Source organism: Channa argus, chromosome 13, assembly GCF_033026475.1.
Source record: "Channa argus isolate prfri chromosome 13, Channa argus male v1.0, whole genome shotgun sequence".
NCBI lineage: Eukaryota > Metazoa > Chordata > Actinopteri > Anabantiformes > Channidae > Channa > Channa argus.
Genome location: NC_090209.1, coordinates 9711606 through 9719817, shown reverse-complemented (window position 1 = coordinate 9719817; position 8212 = coordinate 9711606). Strand labels below are relative to the sequence as shown.

Below are 8212 nucleotides of genomic sequence, written 5' to 3'. Positions count from 1 at the left end.
TTACTTTTGTAAATATAAACTCATATTAGCATGGGTTTATTGCATCGATAAAAAGAATTGTTCTCAGCATTGACACTGGAGATACATTTTATGTTGCCATGGCTACCAAGGCTATGAGAAGAAGAAGCTTGCACTTTTGGTCAAGAAATTAAATGAATCTACCAGCACATCATGCTGTCCTCCAACTGGGTGAGAGGACAGTAAGACTGAGTTTAAAATAGCTTTGTTGTACAATGACTTGGATAGAATACAACATCATGTGTCATAAATCAAGTTCAGTGTGGTGACAGACAATGGATTTGAATTCCTGAATAAAGAGCCCTAAAGTTCTGATGTGAGCTGTACCCTTTCTGTGTTGCAGCCTCTGTGCTTAGTCCCGTAAAGTCAACTGACCAAACATTTTTCCCGACATCCCTCCAATTTACCAACTGCATCTATTAGGAGTGAAGAGGAGTAATAGTCTTGATTATCGATTTGGCTGGCTGATTGTAAATGCTACAAAATGTGCACTACACATTTACTACTCCCCCTTTACACTTTCTAAACTAATCTTCATTAAGGCCACTTTAGTGCTACTAATTCACCAGAGCAATAGTCAGCTGTGTATACATAGCCGACAAATTCTAGGTGATTGCAAAGACTTAGGATATTTTAAGAATATGAATCTATTAGGTGGCTTTGGTAAGTATAGGTAGTTCAAATTGTGTCCAAGATGGAAGATTTAAGAAGATTATGATAGGATGTTTTTTGGTATAGGACAAAGCAATTATATGTTCTAAAATGTTATTTTCCCACTGGGTCAACAGCCGTGGGTTTATGATTTTTTTGTGCGTTTTGTGTTGCGCTTTTTTCAAGATTGATAAAGTAATTCCTTGTAATGTGCAGGTTCTTTTGGCACGTTATTAATATAACAACAAATTGTGACATGTTTAGCAGCTCTGATTGGTCAGTAATGGGTTTTGCCCCCAAACTTTTGATATGGATTATTTGTTTTTACACATGCGAGTGAAACATCGTATCACAACACGATCTTCGGTTCGTTCCTTCTCGGTTATGTCTTACGTGATGGCGTCAGAATGGGGAGGGAGATGGGACGGCTGGGCGTACGGCAATGTCTGTCTCAGCTCCAACAGTTTGCTATTACCCGTGTAAGTGTGACATTTATTTTTAGTTTATTTTTGGGGGTTGCACTGTTGTCAGTGTGTTCGTTTGTGTGATGGTGTGCGTGTCAGCAGCAGAAGGAAAGGCTGTTAAGAGTGTCCTGTGTCGATATTTTATCGTATTAGCAGCTACGTTACAATGACACACTAACGGGACTGTCAAGCCGAGTCCGTTATCACACTACTGCTGGTCACTGAAAACCCTGACACTGAGCTAACGTTACGGGTTACCGTTTTTTTTTTATAGCATTCTAGTTTGTTTGTTTTTTAATGTAATGTCGCATCCTAAACAAAGGCTTGTCTAATATGACTTTATGTGTAAAGTCAGTGTAATATGTTATGCAGGGGTTACTTATCTTTCGTAACGGTGCCTGCCGTTGTATTTCATCTGTGGTGTCATGGCATTCAGATGCGGACGTTTTGCTGAGGTAACGTTCCTTGAATAACAACAACAACAAAAAAAATGTAGAAGCATCTACTATAACAGCTTGTCGTTGCATATATAATATAGACATAAGCTATATAATATAGACATAGGTTTTAAAAACAAATACAGTTCGTGGCTTCTGGTAATAAGATTTACTCTCCCATTATCTCCAAGTTGTGTAACTTTACTAGCCGGTTGTTGACTGAATGAATATATATATATATATATATATATATATATATATATATATGTTGATACATTTTCCTGGCTTGTAATATTAGCCAAGGCCCTGCCAGTTTCTGGCAACCTACACAAATTTTAATTAAACCTCGGGAAGATTTATTTTAGTCTCGACTGGCTAATGCATGGACTAAAGTCCTTTAATGGCCTAGAAAGGATGCACATTTACAAGCTCATTACATCTGATGCAGTAGTATTTTTTTTCTGTAACGTATTATTACCAGTGTCTGGGAGCCAAACAGACATACAGTACTCACTCACACATCAGGCAAGCAGACTCAGGGAGTACAATGTCCAAAAGAAGCATTTAGAGGATTACAGCTTCTTACTATTTTTCTTTTCTTTGTTGAAGACCCGAGGGCCTGATGTTGCAGGCTGTCATCTCTGCAATGAAGACAGGCCACTCCAGTGTCATAATTATGGACTGAAGGTTTGTTTTCATCTACTCTACTTACTCTACTCATCCGTTCTGTTTTTATATCTCATCTCTTACCATTCTTATAACCTGGTGGTTTTGACAATACATTGCATGTACGGTAGATATACATGCAGAGGTTTGGAACGCTCCAGTATTACATGATATATCCTACTATCTGTTAGTATAGAACAGCCTGCTAAGTGGCTCAGAGCTTGACTGCCCCTTCAGGGCAATGTTAACGCAGCCATTCATGTCTCACTCTGGCGGTCAGACCACCATGATGACGCTGCCCTCCTCCTCCTACTCCTGTTCTGACTGCACTCACGTTGTGCCTTCTTGGTAGGGAGCGGAGCTCACAATTGAAAGTCTTTGTAGGAGTGCAATGTGTTTGTGTGTGTGTGTGTGTGTGTGTGATATATATATATAAAAGGGACATGATGCTCACAAAATAGAATTCAATTGTTTCTGAAGATGGGGTTGGCACCTTGTCTGATTGTGCTCAGATTCATGTAGTTATTCAGCATTGGATTTGGTAAAGATGCGCTTATCCTAGATCAGATTACAAGATTAACACAGCTTGCTGTGTGCTCTTTTGGCTGTCACTGGTGCTAGTTAATTGGCTGTTTGTACAGGAAGCTTGCATTTGTTACAACAAAGCTGCAAATGCTGGATAATAAAAAACAAGATTCTAGTAGATAAATTCAAGTCAAAGCTTTGTTTGTACTATGTCATGTTTCTTGTAGACTGCCTGCAGTGTTTGGAATTTTTTTGCATTAAATGTAGCAAGGTAATATATGTATGTCTATTGAGCTATATTTGTTGGATTTTAGTAATACCACAGTGAATTCATTAAGTGGGATATCTTTGTGTTATGCTGTTATTGTTCACCATGCCAATAATACAAATAACATTGTTGCCCCATATATCACTTTTATTCAATTAACCATGAATAAATCCGGACACCTCTGGGTGTCCGGATTTATTTCTAAATTAGCCTCTAAATCATCCTTCATATCTTTGAGTGTGACAGTGCTTGTTTATTTAGACAAATTTAACCAGCAATAGACTGCACTGTGACCAGGATTTACCAGAAATCTCACCCTTGTATTCCAAGCATATCCTACACTTCACCATATGCCTGAAAAGCAACAGTGTGTTCAGTTGTTGGCAGAAGGACCCATCGCTCGTTTAGCTTTTCCAACTACCATAATTGTCGGTGAGAAGCTAGTGAGGGGATCATGTTTTTGTTGCTACAATAATGACACTTTTTGGTTGGTAATACCATTAGAGGAATACCCACAATACTGAGGTGAAACTGTTTCACTGAAATCAGGACTATAAATGGTCCGTGATGATGATGATGATGATTTCGAAGTTTTGCTCTGCAAATTTAAGATACATGTTTGGTTCTCTAAAGATATTTTGCAGCTTGCTTAGTAATTTTTTTCACCCTAGTAAAGCAAACACAATCTTAGCATCATTTGGGCAGTGATTTGGTCTGTTCTCTCAACCAAAAATCGAACTGGGCTGAAGAAGAAGTGTATTTCAGAGAGGAAACAGTCTTTTTCCTTCTCTCTTTCTCTTCCAGGAAGGCTTTTTGAATGCCCATGGGGTAGCAGAGATGACATAGTAAGTAAGCTTAATTTAGATGCAACAGAATGAAATAAAAAATCACATGCAAGTAAATATTTTCCCATCTATGCTATTTATGCTGTGTGGACTGAGTAAACTTCTTTTTCCCAGTAGTACTGACTCCCACACTTGAAGGTGAAATTCATTTATAAAGGCTGTAGTTTCTAGTAGCAACAAGCTGCTGGTTTCCCTCTGAACCCTTCCTGTTTGACAGCAGAGGCAGAAAAGAGGCAGGGGTCACGCTGCGTCACAAGGATTTGCACTTTAAAAACAGGGCTCAGGGGTCCATATTTTAGTATTATAGGATAGATTCACAATTTTTCAAATCTGTCCCAAACAAGTACTTAGTACCAATCTGATCATTAAAACAGGTTTTACGTTTACTTGAACTCATGTTCATATTTGCCATTAAAAGATTTATGAATATATGAATAAGTAGAATGCCTTACATACAACCTTTGGGTAAATACTGTATAAAAATGATAATGTCACATAATTTCACCGAATGCACCTTGATGCAAAATCCATCTACGTTAGCTACAGTTTCATCATAAGAGGCAGGGTAAAAAGAAAGGATGAGCAGAGTAAGTGGATGAAAATAAACCTTCAGTCCACAAGGGTCATGATGGTCATTAAGATTTAATTGTTAAAAACGACTTTAAAATCTGTTCTTCAATAAAAGTTGTTCTTATCATAATATTTTTAACTCACCACTGTGCTCACTCCCTCTGCTCCATACGTCCTCTGGTGCACCAGGTGCCAAAAATTATGGACGAAAGCTGCTCATTTAATGCATGTTCTGTCAAAACTGAATGAACCATATTAATATTTTCACAGAAGAAAGACTGTTTATTTTGTCCCCATCATTGGAAGAATGGATCTTTTGATGGCTAGTATAAACTGGAGGAATGATTGCATTAATTAGTGTCAATCAATACACTTAACAATTATTATAATATAGACTTGAAAACCTATGAATCTGTTGTTTACACTCACTTCAATTATTGTGATAAATTATAATGTGATCAGTCAGTCAGCCACTATCTTAGATTCAACACGGCATACAGGATTTAACTCTTGAGCATTCACAATAATATGATGTTATACACACATTGTCATCATGTCTTCTCTACACTACTTTATCTTGTATTTGTATGGTAGATGGAAGTGTTTAGAAGACTAGAGAATATTATCTTCCAAAAATATCTCCCACAGTGTAGACTTGACCCATAGCTTATACGTGCAGAGCCCAATATCATGCTTCAAGCCTAGAGCTTTGATGTGCTGATTCACACTAACCCATTTAGTGAGCTACAGTAGAGAAGTGTCTGGTTACCTGCACTCAGAGATATGAGTTATTTAAATCGGTGAGCATATTGATGATTTATATCTGGCTATGTAAAGTTGTTCTCACATGCTTGCGCTACAAACAGCAATGTCCCTGGAGCCTGATAACCTGACAGTCTTCTCACTTGTGCACAAAGTATGCATTGAGCCTAAAATACATTACTTTTCCCAATTCTTAGACCCCTTTTCCCCTTTAACACATTTTTTCATATGACATGACAGCTGGTGTGTAGGCTGTCAACATTTGATGATGCTACACTGTTCCGGGTGGAACATGAGCTGTCTTGGCCAAGTTGGAGGGTTGGCCACTGTTAAACACCTATCAGGTTAATAAGCGAGGGCTACTTTGCACGGCTTGAATGTATTGCCTACTCAACTTGTTTACTTTCTTGTTCACTGGGAACATCCTTTGAAAACATCTGTCTGGTATGTAAACAGCAAGATAATGAGATCTATAAAGCTATCAATATTTGCATTAGTTCAGACACATTCTCTCGGCACTGAGGATTGTTGTAATCATCACGGACAAGTGTCAATTCCCTGCATATGCTGAATTATTCATTAGGACACTTGCTGTGGCGTTGTGCACAGAAACACAGGTCTTCCTTAAACAAGATTTCCCCAGTAGACATACTGGCCTGAGAAGCCTGATGTCTCTGCACAACCTGTACAAATGGATTTTCATGTAATATTTGAAATCAGAATGTTTATTCTTGTACACAGGACTAGCTTGAGAAAGAGATCAGGATGACAAGGCGTTTTATTCTTTAAGTTTTGAGAACAAGTCTGTGGTGTCGGGAAAACAGAATGAATGTCATGTGCCATGTGAGTAAGTGAATGTCTTCTGCTTTGCTCTGTTTCTGGAAAGCTGAGCGTAACTTTGACAGCATATCCTCCCCATGGGTTACATCATGCACAGTAGGATGTTGTGCCTCCCTCTATCATTCAGACACACTTTGAGTCCCCAGCCTGAACCTTACACTGCCAGGAAAGACATGCCGTGGACTGTCAAACGCTTTTGATCCAATCTGACCTCATTCACTCCTTTTGTAACCGTCTGTCCCTCTTCCTTTACTTACCCTCTCTTCCTGTCTTGTACAAAGAGCTGTGTCTCTTACCACACTTTTCGCACTATGCTGAAGTTATCTCCTGCGCTGTCAGAAGTGACATAGCTGTGCCTGTGCTATGCTCTGCATCCCTTCTACAGACACACACGCACACACACATAAATACAATAACGATTGTTCTTGTTTCCTGCCTATGCTGTCAGTATGTGGCTGCTGAATGAGATATGGTCCAGTTTCCATTGGTCAAAGACACACACACACACACACACACACACACACTCACACACACAAACACACACACACACATACAGTATGCACATTTCCACACAGTAGATTTTGCCCTGACTTTTTCTTTTTATTTCCTTTTCTATCTCTGTGTCATGCAGGCAAACACACACACACAGACACACAGATATTGGTGTATGGCTCACAAACTCATCACTGCCAGAACTCTCTGGCCTAATTCCTGTCTTATTGATGTGTGTCTGTCAGTGAAAGAGGCAAGGCACAAAAAAGCAGCAATGGGCCTGTGTGTGTCTAAGAGGGAACAAAGAGGGGCCTATTCCAAGCCAATTCTCAGACACTTCTAGAAACACTGCATGGGCTTGTTTAAGTTATGGGCACACTTCGAGTTGACCATCTGTATGTTCAGTAGTGAATAACAACATGGCTGTAAAGTTGTGAAAGTGCAAAGGCCAGCTTGACCTCCTCTTGTGTTAGTTGTTCCCAGTTTGCTTTAAATGAAACAGTCAAGAAAAAACATGAATTAGGTTGTTGTGGTTTACTGCCTAGTTATTTGAGCTATTGCTTTCACATTTATAACTCTGGGGATTAAGTCTCCTTTTTCAGTAATGTTCATGGATGTGATCTTATGTGAGCACTTATGTGGCACATTTTCATTAATACTGTATAACATTTTCCCAACTAAAGATGCAACAGTTTTGTTTGAGCATGAGTTGGATTTTAAAAACTTTATCACAAGTTTTATTAGGCTGAATTATGGATCTACTGTATTATTTCACACAGTTTTCACTCTCTGTGAGTTGTTTTTTTTCTGTTAGTGCCAGAGTTCTGCTGAGCTTTCACCATCTCTCTAGCTGCCCAGAGACAATGACAGCAGGACAAGACAACTGGCAGCTTAGTTAAATGGAATGCTGCAGAGTTGGGAACAATGACATGTATGTGTGTGTCTCTGTCTGTGTTTATGCAAGGGTATGGGTAAATGTGACATTGTTCCAGAGCGGCCTTTGACATTGTTGTAAAATTGGAAAGCTGCTGACCCCATCTGTTAGTGACACCTGTTTATTGCTGATAATCACTGATCTTTCCTGTGGTTGGCAAAGCCTATATAGACCAAAGTACATCCAATCACTAGCATGTTTCTGACATTGATCTAAAGTGGCAATTAAAAACAAAAGTTTTTTTCAATGTAGGCATACACTGGCACCGCATTTTTGAAACTAGATGTTATAATATATTAGCTATTTTTATAACTAGTAGTATAACTATAATAAATAGTATAACACTATGCAATTAAGTATAGTTTTGTATCAGCACAGTTAATTCAAAGCCCTATCTTACGTTGGTTCCTTTACGTTATCAAGGTGAAATGACAAGCCTTACTTACTGTGAATTAAACAAAGATTCAGGACACATATCCACACCAAGACAATAAAGCTTTGTCCTCTAAAGTCTCCTGAAAGAGGAAAGAGGATTGACTATAAAACCCTAGGCAATCAAGAAAACATCCAAACCAGCATTGGGATCAGCCTGGGGATGAAGAAGGGGATTTACAAGCACGGGGGAGGGATGAAAACTGGGGTCACATCAGGGGTTCAGGTTCAACTTCAGCTTTAGGACAAGATTAACTTAGGTTTACTCTCCCACTAACTACTGTAGTTCCAAAATAACAGCAGAGTGA

The 8212-nt window shown here is 38.8% G+C and overlaps 1 protein-coding gene across 6 annotated transcripts in view; it reads left to right on the top strand.

Annotated features, from left to right (window-relative positions):
- Positions 1-1024: 1024 nt before the first annotated feature.
- tmcc1a (transmembrane and coiled-coil domain family 1a) overlaps positions 1025-8212 on the top strand; it is a 35292-nt gene continuing 28104 nt past the window's right edge. For 3 of the 6 annotated variants that reach the window (XR_010916286.1, XM_067526196.1, XM_067526192.1), the window contains exons 1-2: positions 1025-1148; positions 2180-2257. The gene's annotated coding sequence lies outside the window, so the exon portion shown is untranslated. Of the gene's footprint in view, positions 1149-1176; positions 1589-2179; positions 2258-3833; positions 3875-8212 lie in introns of those variants that run through there. The other 3 variants (XM_067526197.1, XM_067526194.1, XM_067526195.1) reach the window with 2 other exon arrangements.